General features: G+C 44.9%; 1 protein-coding gene and 1 non-coding gene across 2 annotated transcripts in view; both read left to right on the forward strand.

The window, feature by feature from the left end:
- Positions 1 to 13,839, forward strand: part of LOC126416207 (uncharacterized) — a 1,274,366-nt gene that overhangs the window by 914,648 nt on the left and 345,879 nt on the right. The gene's annotated exons all lie outside the window — the stretch shown is intronic.
- Positions 4,219 to 4,292, forward strand: Trnat-ugu (transfer RNA threonine (anticodon UGU)). The gene has a single exon. It is a non-coding gene; the product is annotated as a tRNA-Thr (tRNA).

Below are 13,839 nucleotides of genomic sequence, written 5' to 3' on the forward strand. Positions count from 1 at the left end.
AGTTTACGCTTGAGTACCACTCCTCCGATGTTCGATCGTGTGTATCGGAGAGCACCAAAGGGAACGGTGATGGACTTTAGGTACAGAAGAGACTGGAACAGCACATTACGTCCACATGCTAACACCTTTTTATTGGTCTTTTTCACTGACGCACATGTACATTACCATGAGGGGTGAGGTACACGTACACAGGTGGTTTCCGTTTTCAATTACGGAGTGGAATAGAGTGTGTCCCGACATGTCAGGCCAATAGATGTTCAATGTGGTGGCCATCCTTTGGTGCACACAATTGCAATCTCTGGCGTAGTGAATGTCGTACACGCCGCAGTACATCTGGTGTAATGTCGCCGCAGGCTGCCACAATACGTTGTTTCATATCCTCTGGGGTTGTAGGCACATCACGGTACAAATGGTTCAAATGGTTCTGAGCACTATGCGGCTTAACTTCTGAGGTCATCAGTCGCCTAGAACGTAGAACTAATTAAACCTAACTAACCTAAGGACATCACACATATCCATGCCCGAGGCAGGATTCGAACCTGCGACCGTAGGGGTCGCCCGGCTCCAGACTGTAGCGCCTAGAACCGCACGGCCACTCCGGCCGTCCATCACGGTACACATTCTCCTTTAACGTACCCCACAGAAAGAAGTCCAGAGGTGTAAGATCAGGAGAACGGGCTGGCCAATTTATGTGTCCTCCACGGCCTATGAAACGCCCGTCGAACATCCTGTCAAGGATCAGCCTGGTGTTAATTGCGGAATGTGCAGGTGCACCATCATGCTGATACCACATACGTCGACGCGCTTCCAGTGGGAAATTTTCGAGCAACGTTGGCAGATCATTCTGTAGACACGCGATGTATGTTGCAGCTGTTTGGGCCCCTGCAATGAAGTGAGGACCAATGAGGTGGTCGCCAATGATTCCGCACCATACATTTACAGTCCACGGTCGCTGTCGCTCTACCTGTCTGAGCCAGCGAGGACTGTCCACGGACCAGTAATGCATGTTCCGTAGATTCACTGCCCCGTGGTTTGTGAAACCCGCTTCATCGGTAAACAGGTAGAACTGCAACGCATTCTCTGTTAATGCCCATTGACAGAATTGCACCTGATGATTAAAGTCATCACCATGTAATTGTTGATGTAGCGACACATGAAACGGGTGAAAGCGGTGACGATGCAGTATGCGCATGACACTACTTTGACTCAGTCCACCGGCTCTCGCAATGTCCCGTGTACTCATGTGTGGGTTCATGGCAACAGCAGCTAACACACCAACTGCACCCGCTTCTCCTGTGACGGGCCTGTTACGGACCCGTTTGCGTGCTACGACCATACCTGTTGCATACAGTTGGCGGTAGATGTTTTGCAATGTGCGGCACATTGGATGCTCTCTGTCCGGGTACCGTTCTGCATACACCCTGCAGACTTCAGCTGCATTTCGTCGACACTCGCCATAGATGAGTACCACCTCCGCCTTTTCAGAGTTGGAATACACCATGGTCACAGTTCCTACAACACTACACTATCACAGAGGTCTGGTAACACGGTGTACTACAGTTGCTCTGCGTGCGGAGACGAATGCAGAATAACAACAGCAGCAAGCGCTACATGCGGACACTGCGACAGCTAGACCAAACCACAACAGTGCACTACAGCCACACTCGTAAACACGGTCGTCATCGTAAACATGTCTCTGCAGATGCTGCTCGCCTACTGTGGCCCGTGTTTGTTACAACACGCAACTGAACGTCAGAGGTTCTCCTCACGTTCGGTCTGTGGGATCGATTCGTCAGTATTTGATGTGGTTTACGAAATATATCCAGCGGTAATGTTAGGTGACTCACCCTGTATATATATATATATATATATATATATATATATATATATAGCCCCATGTTTTAACGTACTTGGCACTGGGAAGATTAAAATTGTTTTACAGAAATTTGCTATTCAAAAATGACGTGTTCCCACAATAACAGAACAAATAGTTACAAGTTACTTTAAAGGAATCACATACAGTCATGATTACACCAATGATGAACGAGAATTAAATATAATTGAGAACAAAGGCACATGCAGGTTAAGTAGCAAATTTCTGTAAAACAAGTATAATCTTAATGCAATTTTGTCATAGGATGAGATGCTTGGAGACCATGGCTGTTATTTGAAGACAAATGTTGATGGTGTGGAGACAGCAATCTGCCACAAATTTATGGCTGGTTGCTCTCTCAAATATAATCTTACTAGTGTTAAGTACGTTAAAACATGGACCTTATATATAAGAGCTTTGCAACAACTGCTCGAAAGTATCGTGCTCCGATAATAGCGCGAACATCTCGGATTTATTTTATGAGCATGACATGGAGTAATAGGAGCAATGATATATATCAGATAATTCACTATTAAAAATCATCCTTAAAGTAAGTTATAATGCGCGTAGTATATCTACAGATATGACTTGTTCCTAGATCAAAATCACAAATTTCACTAATGTATCCAGTGTATAATACTTCCGTTTCAGGTACATGAAAATTGCCTAAGACCGAAATTGTACTATCGTACATAAAATAAAGACTGGCATCTGAAGGCGTCAAGGAATCTTTCAGAAAATATGTAAGTAACATTGCAAAATCACGGGTTGGTAACGCATGGACGGCTAATGCTGATTGTGAATGACGCTAGAGTTGTCTTCCGAGGATGTCCCATGTTTGCTCGATTGGAGACAGTTCTGGTGATCGAATCGGTCAAGGCAACATTTCGACACTCTGTAGAGCATATTCAGTTACAACAGCGGTATGTGGGCGACCGTTATGCTGTTGGGGAACACTCCATGGAATGCTGTGCGTGAAGAGCAGCACAAAAGGTCGAATCACCAGAATGACGTACAGGTTTTGCAGGCGGGATGCGTGGAACAGCCACGAAAGTGCTCCTGTTGCCATACAAAATCACTCTGCAGAGCATAACTCCAGGTTTAGGTAAGGTGTGTGCAGCACGCAAACAGGTTGGTTGCAGGCCCTCAACATAAGCTCATCACTGGCGCCAAGGCGGGACCAATTTTCATCAGAAAACACAACAGGCGTCAACCCTGCCCTCTAAAGACCTCTCGCTTGACACCACCCACTGAAGTCTCATTTGGCGGTGGTTTGGGGTCAGTGGATTGCACGCTACAGCGCGTCTGGCTCGGAGCTGTCCTTGAAGTAACCGATATGTAAAAGTTCGCTGAGCCACTGTGATGCCAACTGCTGCTCAAATTGGTGCTGCAGATGCAGTACAATGCAGAGCCAAACGACGAACACGTCTTGCATATACTAAGATGGTATCTGTTCTTTCGGACATGTCCGAAAGAACAGATAACATCGGTGACCATGCAGCTCATTAGAATGAATTTACAATGAAATGAACACCCTTAGCTGCTTAAAGGCGTTGACATACGTCAACGGGGACAGATGAAAATGGGTGCCCCGACCGGGACTCGAACCCGGGATCTCCTGCTTACATGGCAGACGCTCTATCCATCTTTTTTTTTCATTTTGTTCGTTATTGATCGTTGTGTTCGGTGGTTGCGGACGTCGCAAGACATCCTGTTCAAGTTCGGTGGTTGCTCCTTCCACTCAGTTTTTTATTACAGACGCCAACCGGCTCTGTGACCGGACACGCTGAGCTACCGTGCCGGCATAATTTTGCTAAGAAACCCAGTGTTAATAATTCACAACAGTCAGTACCGCCTCCCTGTGATGATGATGAGGTATCCATCTCAGCCACCGATGACACAGAGGATAGCGCGACTGCAGGGATTTATCTCTGGCACGCCTCCCGCGAAACCCACATTCTCAACGTATTGTCCCGCACTACATTCATAGTGCCCCCGCCCATTATACTCATTACTCGCGGCGCGTTGCCGATTCCCGTAAGAGTTCGGGCACTGTTTGTGCATTCGCACAGAAGAAGAAGATGTTCAAGTGGCCGGTGAGCCTTAACTATATATATACTAAGATGGTATCTGTTCTTTCGGACATGTCCGAAAGAGCAGATACCATCGGTGACCATGCAGCTCGTTAGAATGCACAAACGTTGCCGGGAATCGGCAACGCGCCGCGAGTAATGAGTATAATGGACGGGGGCACTACGAATGTAGTGCGGGACAATACGTTGAGAATGTGGGTTTCGCGGGAGGCGTGCCAGAGATAAATCCCTGCAGTCGCCCTATCCTCTGTGTCCTCGGTGGCTCAGATGGATAGAGCGTCTGCCATGTAAGCAGGAGATCCTGGGTTCGAGTCCCGGTCGGGGCACACATTTCCATCTGTCCCCGTTGACGTATGTCAACGCCTGTAAGCAGCTAAGGGTGTTCATTTCATTGTAACCATAGTCTTGCCTCTCGGCAGTGCCACATCGCCACCCGGAGCCCGGTGTTCTTGCGACCGTACGCTGTCGCGACTGCTTCCTGAAATCATGTATAGTGACTGCAGCCCTGCCAAGTCTTTATGCAGTATCGCAGAGAGGGCACCCAGCTTCTCGCAGCCCCATTACACGACCTCGTTCAAACTCAGTGAGGTACTGATGATGGCGTCTTTGTCGCATTAAAGAAATTCTTGACTAATATCAGCTCTCCGCCTCCAATCTCAAAGGTAACTAACGCTCACTATCGTTGCCACGTGTATTTAAAGCAAACCTGATTTTTATGTTCATAGTACAGCAACTAGCCCTAACCTTATGCAAAATTTTAACAGACATCTTGCAGATGTGGATACAGGCCTACGAACTTCCGTTGATGTCGCACAGCTTGTAAGTAGGCTGTTTAGGTTCTTATGTTGGTAATGCCACCTAGCGCTCTGTATGAAAGTCACTGACTGTACTATGTGCAGTCTGTGGTCCGTTGGCATTGATGGAATATTCACTATTGTAGTGTTGGGCAGTTGGATGTGAACAGCGCGTAGCGTTGTATATATATATATGACTTTTGAACATTGTTAAGGTAAATACATTGTTTGTTCTCCATCAAAATCTTTCATTTGCTAACTATGCCTATCAGTAGTCAGTGCCTTCAGTAGGTAGAATCTTTTATTTAGCTAGCAGTATTGGCGCTCGCTGTATTGCAGTAGTTCGAGTAACGAAGATTTTTGTGAGGTAAGTGATTCATTAAAGGTATAGGTTATTGTTAGTGAGGGCCATTGTTTTGTAGGGATCATTGAAAGTCAGATTGCATTGCGCTAAAAGCGGTTCAAATGGCTCTGAGCACTATGGGACTTAACTGCTGAGGTCATCAGTTCCCTAGAACTTAGAACTACTTAAACCTAACTAACCTAACGACATCACACACATCCATGCCCGAGGCAGGATTCGAACCTGCGACCGTAGCGGTCACGCGGTTCCAGACTGTAGGGCCTAGAACCGCTCGGCCACTCCGGCCGGCCTCAGAATAAGTAAAGAGAGAAATATCTGAGTACGTTCAGTATTGCTCAGCTGTTTGAAAATGAAATAACGTAAGAGGTTTACCAGCACTGTCATTTATAAATTTTTTCTAAGGGGATGTTTCAAACCTTTTTGTTTTCCGTCAGTGTATTTTGGCTTTATACACACAATTTTTAAAGTTGATCTAAATACACACACACACACGGTATAGTGCTAAGCTCTGGCGCCAATACAACCTCTGTTGGTTTCAGTAAATGCTTGTAACTGTTGTGGAGGACCATTCCGGAAACACAATTCACTGATCGCGGTTGCAAGAGCCACACTCCGGCAAGTAGCTTCCATCAGCGGAAACCGACAATTCCTCCAGCCTAGCAACGTCTACGTAATGAATACTGCGAGCGCAGTAACGAGGCGTACGTGTGGCCCTGGGGTGGTCCGGGCTTTCGCTGCTCAAAATCGGTTCTGCTTAGATGGTTCCGGTGGCCGTCTATAATGAGGTTCGGGTGCGTGCGCTCACCGACACAAGTGGTGGCCCTACTTGCGTTTTCATGCTGCTAATGGGCTGTATCGTAAGGGTTGACGGTCAATTAGTTGGGAAATTGAAAACGTTCTCGTTTAAAGCACCATTTCTCACTTGGAACTTCTGAGGCTATTTAAGAATGGCAATCACCATCCAAAGTGAGAGAAAAAAATGTATCGGTCCCGACATAGGGAAAATAATGAAATAAGAAACATTTGAAGTCAAAATGAATGAAGTTTAAAGATCGTCGTGGATATCATTTAGACAAACCTTGATTACGACAATATGGTAAGAGACCTGCTATGTACGAGGGTCACTCCAAAAGAAATGCACACTATTTTTGTAAAAATACAGTTTTCATTCTGCATGTGTGAAAGTTTTACAGTGTGTAGATACATCCTTCCCGCTTGTTTTCAAACTTAGTTCAACCTGTTCCCGTGAGTGTCGCCATCACAGCAGGTCTTCAAGATGGCTGCTACACTTGACGTTCGTCAGAAGCAACGTGCTGTCTTAGAATTCCTGTGCTGTGAAACCGAGACTGTGGGAAACATCCACAAGAGGTTGAAAAAGGTCTATGGAGATGCTGCTGTCGATCGCAGTATAGTTAGTCGGTGGGCAAGCAGGTTACGTGATGAAAGCAGGCACGGCAACATTGAGGATTGTCCTCGCAGCGGCAGGCCTCGTACTGCACACACTCCATACAATGTGCAGAGAGTTAACGAATTGGTGACTGCTGACAGACGCACCACAGTGAACGAATTGTCACGCTACGTTGGGACAGGGGAAGGAAGTGCTTGCAGAATACTGAAAGTGTTGGCGTTACAAAACGTTTGTGCCAGGTGGGTTCCCAGGATGTTGACAGTGGCGCACAAAGAAACAAGAAAAACAGTATGCAGCGAACTTCTTGAACAGTACGAGAATGGTGGACATGAATTTCTTGGAAGAATTGTGACAGGTGATGAAACATGGCTTCATCATTTTTCACCAGAGACGAAGAGGCAATTAATGGAGTAGCAACATGCAAATTCACTCAAGAAAAAAAATTCAATACCACACCTTCTGCTGAAAAAGTTATGGCTATGGTGTTTTTCGATTCCGAAGGACTCTTGCTTGTGGACATCATGCCAAGTGGAACCACCATAAATTCTGATGCATATGTGACGACACTGAAGAAACTTCAAGCTCGACTGAGTCGTGTTCGACCACATCGGCAAAAGCAGGATGTTTTGCTGTTGCAGGACAACGCGCGGCCACATCTGAGTCAAAAAACCATGGAAGCGATCACAAAACTCGGATGGACAATACTGAAACACACGCCTTACAGTCCTGACCTGGCTCCATGTGACTATCATCTCTTTGGGAAACTGAAAGACTCTTCGTGGAACAAGGTTTGAAGATGATGACTCCCTTGTGCACGCCGTCAAACAGTGGCTCCAACAGTTTGGTCCAGAATTTAACCGTGCGTGTATATAGGCGTTGGTTCCAAGATGGCGTGAGGCAGTTGAGAGGGATGGAAATGAAATGAAAATTTTGTTCCTAAAGGATGTATCTACACACTGCAAAAATTTCAAACATGTAGAATAAAAGATTTTTTTTAAAAAAAGTGTGCATTTCTTTTGGAGTGACCCACATAACTTGAAAGTATTCTACCCCTCAATGAACCTGAAGATGCACTTTCTGGACTTCCACATCAGCTATTTTCCAAATAAGTCTAGGTGCTGAGAGTGAGGAACAGAGAGGAAGAGTCCATCGAGACACCAAACAAATGGAATGTATGGAAAGAAAAAAACAATCCAAGTTGCAGATATTTTATTTTTCATTGAGTGTCTAGTTTCGAGCCGAGACCAGTTTTCAAGTCAACATAACAAAGTCGAAAATGACACTTTAGAAGAAGTCGAAAATGTGGAATGTACATGACAGTGCATACAGCATGCTGGAAGGTCGTAAATGGAATGGAAGTTAAAAGTGGTGGCTCGTTGATTCCTTTTTTTTTTCTAGTTACTATTCCTTGCAGTAGGGGCTGTGATTTTTTGATATTTTTTGTCTAAACCAGCAAGGCAAAACAGAGGCCACTACTTCCACCACATCAAGTGGATTTAGTGCTCACGTACTCACACTGAGCCACGAACACTTCCCAGTGTATCAATGGGGAATAGTTGAACATGATTACTACTGTTATCGGTTCCATGCGTGCAATGGTCGTGCCGGGCGCGCGATATGGAATCTTTATACTATCGTTAGTGACGCGAGACCTGCACGACCTTACAGCAGCCGTTATAGTTCCGCATTATTCTGTTACACTAGGGGAGAGTTCACGTAAGGAAAGAGAGAGAATGTAAGATTTACGGACTCATTTATTAAACAGTTGAGAATCGAACAACAATACAACCAAATGGAGGTGGGGGGAAGAAAGATTCGAGTTCAGCAGCCTGCCCTAATGTACGTTCACAACACGCCATGATAGCAGGAGGAAAGGAATTTTAGTAACCATCGTCATATTATCAAACAGAATCCCATTTAGTAAAGGAAAGGGTTGCAGGCGTGCAGCGACCACCACCAGGAATTAGCCAAGACTAAGAAGATGCTACTGTGCGTGAATCGCTCGGTAGCCTCCCGTATTAAAGCAATAAAACCCGCAAGATGCGAAACTATTCACAGTGACCTATCAGGGTCGCAGGGAGCGATCTACAGTGCACGTCGGCGCTCAAGCTTACCAAACTTCATCTCCTGGAAACGGTACCTACGGTCTCCGGCACGGTCGCACTAGAACTGCCTACTGCCCCTTTGTCCACTATCCATCCGCGGAGGGCGGTTGGCGCCCGCCCGCGAAAAACGGGCGCGCACCTGAACTGGCCAATCATGGGGCCGGAATTTCACAGGGAGGCGACCTCGCGACGTTGAAATTGAGAAGAAATATCAGTTACAAGGTTGGTAAGGCAGGTTGGGGAACTGAGAACAGGAGAAACTTTGGCCACTACTGAACGTTCAAACGACACCACGTGCTGCCCTGGCGATCGGAAAAAAGGATAGGAAACGGGGAGCCATCATGGCTGGTAGGAAGACTGCTGCCCTCGCCTATAAATAAAGAAAATTCCTGGCGCCAAGCTCCTCTCACAGATCAGTGTGAGACAAGCTGTAAAAATCGTAAAATAAATCAGGCAACCCATAGAAATTATTAATATTACCTGAATTATTATTTTACCGAATACCAGAATAGGTGGATTAGAAATACGAAATGCGGGCACTGAATTGTGAATGAAGTGCACGTCTTTCAAAGTGTCCGGGCTGACGTGATGTCATCATGACAGGTGACTGCTGCTGGACACTGCATACGGAGTGTCCTCAGGCAGTGCATGGAAGAAAACACGATGAGGATTTGAGGGGGGAAATGGAAGAGATATTATAAGTTTGTATAATGCTTCATTATACTGTTAGGAGTGCCTAATTTTACATTGCTTTTCTAATAAACCTTTTTCATGTCTACTATTTGTATGACTTTCGTGGATCTTCATAATTAAATTCTGAAAAAAAACCTTGCATCGTAGAGGAAAGCTAACAGCATTTATGAATTTAACATATTACCTAAAGTGATTAAGAAAAACATTGTTAAGCATAAATTAGTGGACCTTTGGTGAACGTAACAACAGGTGACACAAATGTCAATCGCCAGGCCTTCCGTTCCAGCTGGCGAGCCCAGACGAATGCTGTCTCTTTAGACCGTTTGGCACATGAAATGGCTCTTCACTAGAATTCACTTCCTATACAGCAGTTCCGCAAAGAATGGTAACCTCCTGAAATCCTAATACGGCGTCTTGTTTGCTGCAAGCAAAGTACCTTCGGAGTAGCCTGTAACAAGACGACTTCACGTTTCCTTGGAAATGGCACCGTCTTGACGAGGAAGACCAGCAGTTACGAAGTACAAAAAGATAACTGCGAAAGCGCAACGAGTTTCGGGTAATGGAGGGCGTGTCCCGAGCTAACGAGTGACGCGCCCTTGTAAGAAAAGAACCGCAAGTCGTATTTTTAGCGGTAAGACTAAAGCTGCAGAGGTTCCCCAGTGTCAGTTGGTCTCATTTCGAGGTGGCTTTCTTAGCAGCCCGGAGGAGGGACAACTAAAGGAACATCCTCAGGCACACAAGTCGCTCATTAAACTTGGTGCTATTTGTAAATGCGTTCTTTTATGATGTTAATAATATACTTCCCACTCTGTATATACCAATAAATGTTACTGACGATAAATTTATGTTGTTGGCGACTCTTCCAGCTTGAACGGTCGTTTTCATGAAACTGCTTCGTCTCTGACGTTTCACCTGGAGCTCCACTGGGCATCCTCGTAAGTGTTCCGGGTTCCGCTGCAAGACTCGGCGGTACTGGGATAACCTCTGAAGATGTCCAACGCAGCTATGGACGAAACGTCAAGAACGACAAAGTTTCATGAGCAACGACCACACAAATCGGAAGAGTCACCGGAAAATAAGACAACCGGTCGTGGAAGCTATCACTGTAAGATAAATGTATGATTATTTACATTACACCGAAAAATAATACATAATAAATAAATCGAGAAGAAAGTTGCGTAACGCTGACGACAGAATCAGTTAACTGCGCTTTTACATTGTGCCGATTTTCTGCACGGTTGTGTTCCCGCCGCGAGTGTTAAGGTCGATATTGGCCTCGCTAGAGATACTGGGGCGCCGTGTTGGTGGCGAGTGGCCCTCTGGCGACGAGTGGAGGGTAAGTGAGTACCGAGCGAGAAGGGCAGAACGGCAATGTGTTGGGGTCCGGATGGTCCGAATTGTGCCTTAATAATTTTGTCACTCTGTGGTAATGAACTGGTGGTGAAACCGAGACGCTTGGGAATTCAACGCTGTTGTGGAAGGACAAGCAGTGGGCTCTGGAATTACAGGGTGGCGCACGAAATGTGTTACCAATTGTTTCTTTCACAATTTACGACGCACATTAGAGATCCTGCTGGGATCTCTACAGCACTACCAGCAGAGCTTGGAAAAACAAATGAGTTACGAAATGACGTGTAATTCACGAAACTGCCGCTAGGACACTAGCAATGGCTGGCAATGGAAGACTGACGACAGAGCAACGATCGGCAGTTGTGTTACTTTTTCATGAAAAGAAAAGCCTTGTTGTGCCTAAGAGGCGTTTTTGACAACAGTTTACCACACGATGGGTCCCTTGCAAGAAGACCATTCACAGGTTGTACGATAAATTTGTACAGGAAGGAGCAGTATTGGAAGAGGTGCGACCTCGGCCTAAACCTGTTTGTTCGCCGGAGAATATTGAAGCGGTACGAGTTGCTGTACAGAGAAGTCCCGGGAAATCGTGTAGAAAGGCAGCAGTGCAACTAGGAATATCCAGACGCTCCGTTCAGCGCATTCTTAAAAGTGACCTCCATGTGTACTCATACAAGATGACCTGTGCACAGAAGCTCACTGAAGAACACAAGCAGCAGAGACTACTGTTTGCTCAGTGGGCGGAGGATAGGAAAGAAACTCTCAACAACGTTTGGTTTTCAGACGAGGCGCATTTTAATTTAGACGGCGTGGTTAACAAACAAAATGTACGCTTTTGGGCCACGGAAAACCCACAAGTGCTTCATGAACGACAACATTATGCTCCGAGGATTACAGCGTGGGCATCAATTTCCAGTCACGGACTTATTGGACCCTTTTTCTTTGAAGAAACTGTGAACAGCGAGCGTTATTTGAGCATGCTTCGCTTCTCGCTACTGCCTTGCCCTTCAACACGCAGTGGTCCATGCAAGATGGAGCAAGACCACGTACTGCAAACACTTTGCTGGAGTTTTTATATGAGCAGTTCGACATGCGGATCATTTCATTCAGGTTTCCAGGTCGCTTAAATGACGGACAAAATTGGCCCCCCAATAGTCCAGACCTCAATCCATGTGACTTTTTTCTTTGGGGGTACCAAAAGGAATAAATTTTCCCGAAACGTCCAAGTGATTTAATGGAGCTCAGCAGACTTATTCTTCAAGCTTGCAGTGAAATTATGGAAGACATGTGCCGTAGGGTAATCACTAACTTCAGTGTTCGTTTGAAGGAAGTTAAGAAACGAAATGGTGGACATATTGAGCATGTGCTGAGTTAGAATAAATCTCCATAGACGGCTCTTCATTGTAGTATATGTTCCTTTCATTTTGTATTGACAATAAAGTTTATATTCAAAAACAAAATGGTAACATATTTCGTGCGCCACCCTGTATATGGACGCAATTTACGGCGAGCTGTGGCCGACGTCGTTTGCGGGTGTTTTGCCACGGCAGATAGACAAGACACCATGGGTTCAACCTGAACACACTCTGCTGTAGCGTGTTCGCCCACAATAAGGATGTCATGATATTGGAGAAGAAGGCAGTGGAATACGGTACATGTATTAACCTTCAGTGATTTCTGCGGTGTTAGTTCTCTTAACTATTTGGAGATTGAGCAGTAACTGTCACTTTTCAATGGAATTTACGATTGAGTAAAAGTGTGGCCAATTCCGGATGGGCGTTGTCATAAAGTTGTTATATTTGATATTTGTGAACTTAATTTTCTGTTATCAGGATTACTCATTGGACAGATTTGAAATTGTCAGTTCAGCGGGTTATAAATCCTGGAATTTGACAAATATGCTGTGAGTTTTGGAAATGTTTAAATATCTGCGTTTTAAATAAATGTGAACTTTGAAGTTTGTAAGGTACCGTTCTACCATTACGATTCTGTAAGTTTTTATTTGGAAGGTTGTTTGCTCCTATTATTGGTTGAGAATTTATTACCCTATTAATCAAAGGAAAAGTTATTTAACCAGTCTTTCTATGAAATGCTTTAAGACTTGTTTTTCGGTGAACTATTATTAATAAATTAAGTAAATCAGTAATGTTGTGTAAGCAGTTATTGAAGGCAACAGCCAATCAAGCATGGCCAGTTGGGAACGGGCATTGATGTAACATTAGGGGACTAGAGGCTATTTGTTAAGTTGTGGAAACGCTAATCCTGTTATTTGTTTTCTTGTTCAAGTGTCTAGTCACCCCTAAATTAAATACTAATTCCGCACAATATTTACGTTGATTGCCTACTCCGTAGCCGGAAAAAGAAATAAACATGACGAGTAAAAATGGCCTTGAGCTAATTTCGGTAAACAAAATAGTGATTTAAATAACATTGTTGCTATGTGTCTGAAAACAACATTTACAGTCAGTGCGTATTGCTAGCGACACATCGTCTCTCAGTACGAAATTAATTTACAAACTAGGGTTTCCTCCCTTTTTGATGAAGAGACCCGTATTGGGTATTACTAAGACAGATGGAAAGTGCTAATTGGATGTGGCAGCACACTGTTATGACTGTGATGTTATAGAAAAATGAATCGAAAAGAGGAGACAAGAAACTTTTAGCACGACTGGGCAACAGAAAATGTAGATTGATGAGACACTTTCTGAGGGACCAAGAGGTACTTAATTTGGCAATGGAGTGAAGTATGAGGAAAGGAGGGAGGTGGAGGGGAGGAGGAGGGGGTAACTGTGGATGCTGCCCAAGTCTTCTGTACAGTTAACTGGTTGAAACGGATGTAGTTAGCAGAGATGAAGAGGCCTGCGTGAGATATAGTAGTCTGGAAAGCTATATCGAACCTGTCTTTGGACCGAATACCACAATAATATCTGAATAGTTGTAGCACGTGAGGGCGTTCAATAAGTAAAGCAACATATTTTTTTCTGAAAACAGTTTGGTTGAGTTCAGGATTCCAATACACCACATTATTATCGACTCTTTTGGTCTCAAAACCCTATTTTTCAGTATGACCTCCATTCTATGCGATGACCTTACGATACCTTACTGGGGATGGCCTGTAGGCCCTCATGGTACCAGTCGACGTCGGAGTCAACGTCTTTC

This window comes from Schistocerca serialis, chromosome 8 (genome assembly GCF_023864345.2).
Source record: "Schistocerca serialis cubense isolate TAMUIC-IGC-003099 chromosome 8, iqSchSeri2.2, whole genome shotgun sequence".
NCBI lineage: Eukaryota > Metazoa > Arthropoda > Insecta > Orthoptera > Acrididae > Schistocerca > Schistocerca serialis.